Source organism: Dromiciops gliroides, chromosome 6, assembly GCF_019393635.1.
Source record: "Dromiciops gliroides isolate mDroGli1 chromosome 6, mDroGli1.pri, whole genome shotgun sequence".
NCBI lineage: Eukaryota > Metazoa > Chordata > Mammalia > Microbiotheria > Microbiotheriidae > Dromiciops > Dromiciops gliroides.
Window position 1 is genome coordinate 142,732,801 of NC_057866.1, and position 10,042 is coordinate 142,742,842.

The following is a 10,042-nucleotide window of genomic DNA, read 5'->3' on the forward strand; positions in this document are numbered from 1 at the left end:
AATTAGTAAATATCCCTAACTTATAATCCCAGATAATAGCATTATTTACCCTTCAATTTTTCAACTCTTTCAGTACAGCAGAAATTACAGCTGTTCTCTATCACTTTCTATCTACTGAAGCTCCCTGTAATTAAAGGGAATTAAATATACATAAGAATCTCTTCTTCCTCTTATTTTCACTGATGTTCTCAAACTCAAAAGGTGCTTATTCACACTAAAACATTTGTATCTAGAAGTTAAAGAAAGTAAAAACTTATATTGGAATGTCTTTACAAAGCACATCTAAGTTTTTCTTGGTGATCTCATCCTAGATTTTAGCAAAGAAATTTTTTTGTAATGGGTGGAGTCTAAGAATAGAATAAAGAAATAACATGCATTGTTTATTTGGTCAATGTTCTTAAAGTTTATTGTTCCATCATAATGTGGATAAAGAATTAGCTCATTTGGTTACCATATTCATATGTATGTATTTGCAAATATACAATCTACTATGTGCTATGCAATGCAATGAATGATAAGTGAAACTGGGGTACTCAGTGGCAGCAATAGAAATGTTGATAAATATTTTAGGTATTGGAAAGGTAGAAACTAATGGACTTAGTGTTTTATATGACAGGTTCATGGAGGGAAGTATTCATGATGATGAGATCCCTAAGTCTCATGTATAGGTGACTTAGGATGCTAGCAAGGCCATCATCAGAAACAGGGAAGTCAGGAGGAAGAATTTGGTTGTAGGATAAAATGCAGAGTTCAGGTCTAGTTATATTAGAATTGGAGATGCTGCAGGGACATCCAGCAGTAGAGGATCAGAAAATAAGTACAAATATTTATGTTTGAAGAACAGATATCTATTTAGAAGGAATAATAATAACAATAATAAATAATAATAACAATAACAATATAATGATAACAATAATAACAACAACCTCAGCATCAACAACAACTTTTAAAATGTTGAAGAGATCACCAAAGGAAAAAATATAGGCAAAAATATTGAAAGTAAAATTTTGGAGAAAAAAATTGACATTTATATTTGGGAGAAATACAAGGAATCAATGATGGAGAGTGAAAGGAGGGTATTTAAAGCTGAGAGGAGAACAATGAAGATGCCAGGAGTCAACAAATAAATACAGCAATGGAATAGGGGATGGAGGTCAAGCCTTATTCCTTAAGCTGTGGACTAAGAAAATACAAGTGGATTTAGGAAATAGAGAAATCAGATTGAGGAAAGTGGTCTGGAAAGAAGCCTGAATTCAAAAGATTGAGGGATGAAGAAGTGGTGAAGAAGCAGAAGCATTAAACTAAAAAAAAGTATTATTGATAGATGTTTGACAGCAAAGATAGGAAATATATAAGATTAAAGTTTTGGAATATAGGGTCTTTAAGGATAGATTTGAAGGGATGAGTTTTTGGTGATTGTTGTTTAATTTACATGTAGGGTAAACTTAAGCATGGTTGAAAGAAGAGAGTAAGGAACCAACAAAAAATAAATTACATAAGCTAGGTAAGTAAGAGTGAGTAATTTTTTTTAGGAAAAAGTTCCAAGAGTTGTCAAGAGGGAATAAAAAAAAAATCATAGGAGAGAGGGTTATAGTTTCAATTTTCTTAAAGGCTGAGTTGTATCTTCTACATTTATTCATTTATTGATATCCTAATTCATTCATCCATTTATTTGTTCATCAAAAATTTATTGAGCAATCCTTTGTACAAAACAGTTTAATGTTCAATGTATGATGAAAAGTTAATTAGGTTATGGTAATTAGCCCCAAGAAGCTGACAATCTAGTGGGTAAAATGAAACATATATCTAACTATGGTATTTGATTTATCTGTGATCTCACTAGTGTAGGTACTTACTAAATAAGTATAGGATGCATTCCATTCATCCATAATTCATCTTAAGTGATTATCATCCATGTCCTGTGTATCATCCATTGGTAATACACTCAATTTGTTGGGTATTTCTAGATCTCTTGTCATTGTACCAAGCAATGGAGAATGTGGGATAGCCACATTTTTTTTCTCCACTCCAAGAACTTGGCAAATCCATATCTTTTTTTCTGTAAATATTTTTTTTTTTTGGTAACATCTTTTGACATTGCTTCTGGTATCCACATCTTCAATGGCAATAGGCTGTAACCTATTTATACAACCACGGTAAGTCTCTCTATTGCCTTCCCAAAATTTTAGTTTCCTAAGAGATGGTGATACTATGATTCATAGTTACAGAGCATCACCATTAAGGATACTAACAACAAAAAAGGGCCTTTGTTTTAGAGAAAAAATTGGGAATATTTAAAGTACTGCAGAATTTCGAAAGTGCAATATAGGTATCTTTACCTCTTCTACTCAATTTTGGTCCTAATTCATAGTAAATTTTTAGCATCCAAATAAAACATTTGGGCTGTCCATATAACTTCCATCTAATTATATATCTGTAACAGAGTCTGAGATTAAGGCTGAGGGTAAGCAAAATTTATCTCACTGTGAGAATTGGAATTGCACCCCCTATTGGAGAGATACTGTAGGGAAGCTCCACCATGAGAAGAAGCCATGTGAGGACAAGCAGGTGAGGCTAACATCTGGAACTGACCTTTTTGAGGTTTCTGAAGGTCAGCCTGGCATCCAGAAATTACTTCTGTAGAACCACTTGTGGAGCTTGTAAACCAGAGCTACCAGCCAATTAGCTTGGAGCTGTGTGTGTGTGTGTGTGGACAGCCCTATTTCCTGTTGGAGAGGAGGCTTCTGGGAGGAGGAAGGGCGTGAGTGAGCTCTCTTTCTCACAGGACCTCATTTTTGAGTGGAACTGAGATTTTGGCTCCCTCAGATAGATAGATGAAGGAGTCTTGGCCTCTTTCTCTCTCCTCTGCAAATTCTTAAGCTCCTCAATAAATATTTAAAAGTCTAAACAATTGCTAAAGCTTCTAATTTATGGCAACCACTCAATAGATTTTTAGACAGTTCAGCTAGAATTTTATCCCCTTACAGATAGCAACTTTATACCATTTCAGTGTTTCTTTATAAATAAAAGTGCAAACTCTTGTGATCTGGTCACATTTCCCAGAAGGAGCCCTGCTACATATAATCATACTACCTTTAAGATTAAAATAATTTCTTCTGTGATACAATGCCTCCCTATATAGTACCACCTCCTTCAAAGGATTGGTATTTGTAATCAAAGGAAAAGTGTCCCATTACTCTTAAGTATTATATGAATGCAAATAATTTTTTGTTTTACCTTATGCTTTTTTCTGTCCTTTGTGTATATCTGTGATTTTTTCTTATTGGAAAAGTTAAAAATTAAGATATCATAGTCCCTATATTTTTATGCCATTCAGTAGCCATTCTTAAAGAAATATATCTCTGCTCTAGAGCCAACTCTCAACTCTTGCCTAACATCCATTCTTTTTTTTGTTTGTTTGTTTATTTGTTTTGTTTTTTTAGTGAGGCAATTGGGGTTAAGTGACTTGCCCAGGGTCACACAGCTAGTAAGTGTTAAGTGTCTGAGGCCAGATTTGAACACAGGTACTCCTGACTCCAAGGCTGGTGCTCTATCCACTGTGCCACCTAGCTGCTCCTAACATCAATTCTTACAACTCTTTGTTGACAATTTTTATGTTCCATTCTTATATTACTTTAAAAATCCCTAGAAGTTCCCTAGGTATTATACTAGAAATGGGAAATTAATATGCCTAAACAAAAGATAATGTTTCAGCCTGCCATCCAACTCTGACTTATGTCACATTGCATTAGTTTGGATAGGACATTCCTTAGCCATCCTTATAAAAGGCTAGATGAAAAAGGTATCACCAAGTCCAGTTGCACTCTTTCAGCAAGCCTATCAGTGACCCCAGTACTCTTATGATATCAGGTGACAGCTCCCCCAGTTTTATGTGTTTCTTGTTGCTCCTACCCCTCTCTGTTCCTATTTACTGAGTTTTTAATGTTGGGCCTTAAACCTTTCACTTTTATGAGTAAAAATCAATGGAAAAAAGTTCTATTTTTATAATTTCATAAAGAAGTACCTTTATAAGTAGCATTATTTTACATGGGACATTTTAAAAATGAGACACCATCTATAGAACAAAAGGCAATATGGATAAGTTAGGAATTGTTCATTTTGTCTACATTGACCTGCTTCTACTGTAATGTATTTTGGTAAACACACATCTGTTGTTTATCATGAAACCCTAAAAGTATGTTATAATTAGAAATCTGCCAATAATTTATTTTCTCTTTAACCACCTGCTTCATATAGGGTTCTTTTGTCATGTGACATGATATTGTTTGTTGAATAAAAATGCAGTATAGGGCCCAGAGCACAAACTTGGCTTGACCTTTTTGGCAAATTTTTTATTTTCAATAAATACTTTTAATTCATATTGGCTTTTATCTGGAAATTGGAGGCAATTATTTTGGGAAAGTATTCTATTCTATTCATACAAATCAGCCATCTCAGCAAATTGGACACTTGGCTGATGATTCCCATTATTTTCCATAATAATACAATGAGAACATCTTTCAGTGGTGATCTTGTTCCCAAATTTCACTACTCAATAACCTTGTTTTCACAAGAAAAGAAAATAGACTGATAACTATTTCATTAAGAAGAAAAATGCTCTCTGCTGAGAAATTTAAAAACATCAAAATGCATGTGTATCTGTGTTTATGTGTGTGTACATGTGCATGTGTGTGTATTTGATTGGATCTATTTGGCCTGTGATATTGAGATCACCTAATAAGGAACTCCCTCTACCAACAGAGATCAACACCTTCAAAGTAGGTTAGTCATAGAATGTTGCCTACAGCCCTGAGAAATTAAGCAACATCCTCATGCAATGAGTATATTGAGTAGCTAGAAGTTGAACTCTAGTTTTATAAAATCAAGGTCAGTCCTCTGTCCATTCTGCAATGCAGCATTCCAATGTTATGCCAAATCTATGTCATTCCTCAAATACAAATTCTTCAAAAGGATACATAGATATAGATATAGATATATAGATATGTCTAAGATTGTTTTCAATGATATATTTTTAAAGCAAAGTAATTTTAGGACAGGATTAGAGCTAGAGATAACTTTCTAGCTTAGTTTTTGTTGGATTTTTTGTTGTTATTGTTGTTTTTGGTGAGGCAATTGGGGTTAAGTGACTTGTCTAGGGTCACACAGCTGTCAAGTGTCTGAGGCCAGATTTGAACTCAGGTCTTCCTGACTCCAGAGCCAGTGCTCTATCCACGGTGCCACCTAGCTGCCCCTCTAGCTTAGTTTTGATACTTAGTCAAATCCCATCATTTTACAAATGTGGACATTCAGGGTTAATAAGATTAAGTGACTTGCCCAAGACTATACAGGTGGTAAATATCTAAGCCAGTATATGAACATATGCGTCCTGGCTCCAGATATAGCACACTTCAATAGGCTTCTAGGAGAAAAATTAAATATAAACAAACATACTCATACTGGTAAACAACGATGCAAAGGGACAAAGTTAGTCCTCCATATGTATTGAATATAGGGTATTCTTTGCCGTCAGCCATTGTCATTGATATTGAGCTAGGTGCTCTAAGCTGAAGGATCCTGGAATCTACAGGTTTAACAAGTACCTAGAGGCTAAGTCAATCTGTAGATGGTGGGGTCCATAACTATGAATAAAAGGTATAAAAAGCTTGCAGAGGCAGAAGAAAAATACTAAGATGCAGTCTCTTGTTTGTGGATAATTTTTACCTTCTATGGAGAAGATGCTAGAATGGGGCCATCAGTAAAAGTGGGATGCAATATATGAAATGTAAGAGGGCAGCTAAGTGGCACAGTGGATAAAGCATCGGCCCTGGATTCAGGAGTACCTGAGTTCAAACCTGGCCTCAAACACTTGACACTTACTATCTGTATGATCCTGGGCAAGTACATTGACCCTCATTGCCCTGCCCCCCCCAAAAAAAAAGATTAAAAAAAAAGATATTTAAAAAAAGGAAAGTAAAAGAGGAAGTGAAGTTGCAAGTCATTTAGCCTAGGGACTCTGGAGTATTTTTTCCCTCCATCCAGAAATTGAAGTCTTGCATTATAAATCAGTTTCCAACCCAGAACAAGCAGACTTAACAAATTCATAATCCATTGTTAAAACACATATGTTAAAATCCATACACATTGGATTTTGATATAAAATCTAAAATTTTCATTCTGGAATTGAAGGTTCTCAACCATCTGACTCTAAACCAAATTTTAACACTTGTCTACTATTAATTATTTTTCTGATTTAAACTTGCCATCTCCCTCTGCCAGGCATTTGTACAGGTAAGATCTAACAACTGGAATATATTCTGTAGTCATCTCATCTCATCTACCGTTTCAAGTCCTAGCTTAGGAGGTATCTCCACCATGAAACCTTCCCAGATTTCCTTGCTAAAAATTTTCCCAAGCTTCTCATTATACTCTAACTTGAGTCATAAGTTTTTCTTTATACCATGTTCTTTCTAGCAGAATGTAAGCTCCATTAATGCAGACGTTATGTACTTTAATGCTTTCTTATGCATAAAAAGCATTCTATGTGTTGTAACAAATTTAGTATATGTTAGCTTATTCCTGTACCATCCCATAGGCAGATGGATTGCTCTGATTCTGGAAGGAATATCACCCTGAAAGTCACTGATACAAAAATGAGATTTAATATTAGGTAAATATAACTGAAATTCAGATAATATATAGAACTTTTTGTTTTTATAGACATGCCTTTCAAGTCTTAGAACTGCTGAGATTACTAATTGAAGGAAAGAAGAAAATAATGTTGTTGTTAGTAGTAGTAAAAATCATTGTCATCTTTGTTGTCAAAGAAGATATTTATTGAAAAACCCAGCAATCACCAAGACTGAGTTTGGCCACATTATATGGTTGCTTTCATTTTCTTAAATGCTCCTGATTTCCTCTAAATTTTTATTATAATTATGCATTATTGGACAGTATTTCTTCCTCATTAGTCTAGAGAAAAACAAAATGAAAATCCTGAATGATTAAAATCCAATGGTATTTAAAGTGGATTTAGGACTGCATCTACCTTTATTTTTTCTTCTTGAAGAAAGCTAATCAAGTTGGGGGTGGAGGGAAAGAAATCACAGCAGAAAACCTCAAGTTTTAAAACATAAAGAAAGCTCATTTCAACAGGTTGGCTTAACAAAGAGAATCAGTAGAATACAATCTGAGAGGACATCATCATTCAGACAAAACTGTTGGGATAGATTCCCAATTACATTTCCTGCCATATACTTCTCAGCTCTTATCTCTCAACTTGCCATCTCAGTGCTTTGCCATCCATTCAGCCCCAGAGATAAGACCCTGGATACTGTATGAAGCTATATGAAACATTTTCATCCTTCAGATCTGGAGCACTGAGCTCTAAGTGGAAAAAACTCTAATTCCTAAATAGACTTGAGCATGATTTTTCTGTAGTTTCTAGGCCCTTTCAACATGAAATGTACAGGTTTTATGGAAGACTTTTTTTTTTGCTTTATTACAACTGACTTTTGCCCTCTGATTGCAAGAATGATCCATTAGGGTATAATGCAGACTAGCCTCATGTACCATTTCCCTTACATGAGACCTATTAATGATATTGTATGACTAAGGATAGCACAGTCTGAGTGCTGATAAATGAAAACAATTTCTATGCTGCTTCAGTGAACAGGTAGAAACAGCTATTTCTCATCCAATATCTATTGGAAAAGGGAACAATAGGATAATACAATAAGAATATCAAGATGACTTAAATTAGGAAGATTTTAGATGCCGTATTTTGTTTTTGGCTTGGTGTGAGGACAAAGTACTATATAATATATCCTCAGGTGACTGAGAATGAGGGAATTCAGTATTTCATTTTTCTCCTAAGAGTTACAGACTGATAGAATATTTAATTCAGAACCTTAAAGATCATATACTTTAAAACTTTCAGGTTTCAAATAATAAACTGAGGCCTAGAAAGATTAAGTGTTTTGTCCAAGATAATATAGATAGATAGAGGTATAACATAGATAAAGATACAATACCCGTGTGTGTATGTATACACACATACATATATATACACATCATTATACACATATACACATGACAGATATATGTATATACGTGTATATATATATACACATACATGCATGCACATACACATATGTGTATATATGAACACACATATATACACATACATATATATGTATATGTATGTATGTGTGTGTTGTTTAAAATCTAAAGTGGGTCCTAACCTGCCCCCCCAGTCTTTTGGGGGAAAGTGGCTAAGATTTACTGATAAATTTAGCAAGAGTTTAGGTTTTTAAGGATTTAATAAAGAATAAAGACAACACATGGGATACTGTAACGCCAGAAAAGTCTATTTACTTTCTATCGACTTTCCTCTTTCTTTCTCTGTCCACCTTTTCTTTGTCTCCCACCAAGCCAAAGTCCTGAATGTAAAGAGGGACACTCCTTTCCTAGCAGCCCCTGCAAAGTCCTGCTGCCATACCATAATCCCAGAGAAAAAGAGAGAGATCCAGCAAGCCAGCTTCACCTTCTTACTTCCTGTTGACCTCCCCAAAAGGGGAGGTCCTTCAAGGTGATTGATTGAGGGTCTTCTCTTGCTGCCCTTAGTAGGCCACAGCCTCTAAGAACAACACCCCACTCAAGGCCAGCCAGGCGTGGTCTCGATTTAATCATTCTTAATTAGGTACTCAGTCAGTTTTTCAGTCTCATGCAATTCAAACAATTCTAAATCAATCTTGGAGGGGGGAGGGGGCCCTGGGCATCTACCAAATCCCATTATTTTATCACATGTGTGATAAAATGTGCTGATGCCCAGGTAAGGGCAAACTTGCCCTTTTCTCAGTCTTTGTATTTTTTCAAACAAAAGTCATTTTAGTTTAATAAAATCTAAATTACAGCTGAATAAGAATTAGTGGAAAGGAGGGGGAATTGGATATACATTAAAATTTATTATTTCTGGTTAAAGAACTTAAAGTCTATTTTCTTTATACATCCATGGCTGATCTAATCTTCAAGTAAAACTGCATGATCAACTGTAGAAATATTGTGAGGTTCCATCCTTTATTTCTTTTAAACACATAAAAACAAACAAACAATGACTATCCAAGCTAAACTGGCTGGACAGTATTGAAAAACCATCTCATTACTGCTTTCAAAGGAAATCTAAATAATAATATGAAATAGCAGCACTTATGCACACACACACACACACACACACACATATATATAGATATGTTCATTTATTTGATATGTTTATAAATACAGAAAATTATAGGTTATCTCATTATCCTGTCATACTTGTGAAATAACAATTTCCCAGTTCATGGAGGTATACAAATTGCTGGTATAAAGAAAACTAATCAAACCAACTGACCCACAGAAACACCTCTAAACCTTTTTATAGTAAAAATCCCCTCCAAAATCTAATATACCCAGAAAGTTGTATCCAAAGTAATGTAAATTGAATTCACCAATATACATAGATTTTTATAATTTTACAAATTTTTAATTATATGTAAAGATGGTTTTCAGGATTCATTTTATAAGATTTTGAGTTCCAAATTTTTCACTATCACTACTTCCTGCTACACCCTCTCCAAGATGGAAATCAATATTATACAGGTTATACATGTGCAATCATGTTAAACATATTTCCACATAAGCATGCTCTAGAAGAAGAAATGGAACAAAAGGGAAAAAACCAAATACACATAGAGTCAAAATGTTTTACTATATTGTTAAATTTTACTGAACATTTTTTTAACCTTCTGTCCTTCTTATGTATTAGGTAATGGCTTTCTTGGGAAGGGGAAGGGCTAAAGAAAACAATGGTAAATTTGGTAATGCAGAAAGAGATATTTATCAAGTATATAATTTAAATAAATGAAATATACCCTCCTTTTTCTCAACCACTTATTGGACATTATTTAGCATTGAATTTACAAGAAATAGTCACATTTTAAAATTTTTCATCATTTATCCCCTTCAATATCACAACAGATAATAAGTATATTTTTTAACATTCATT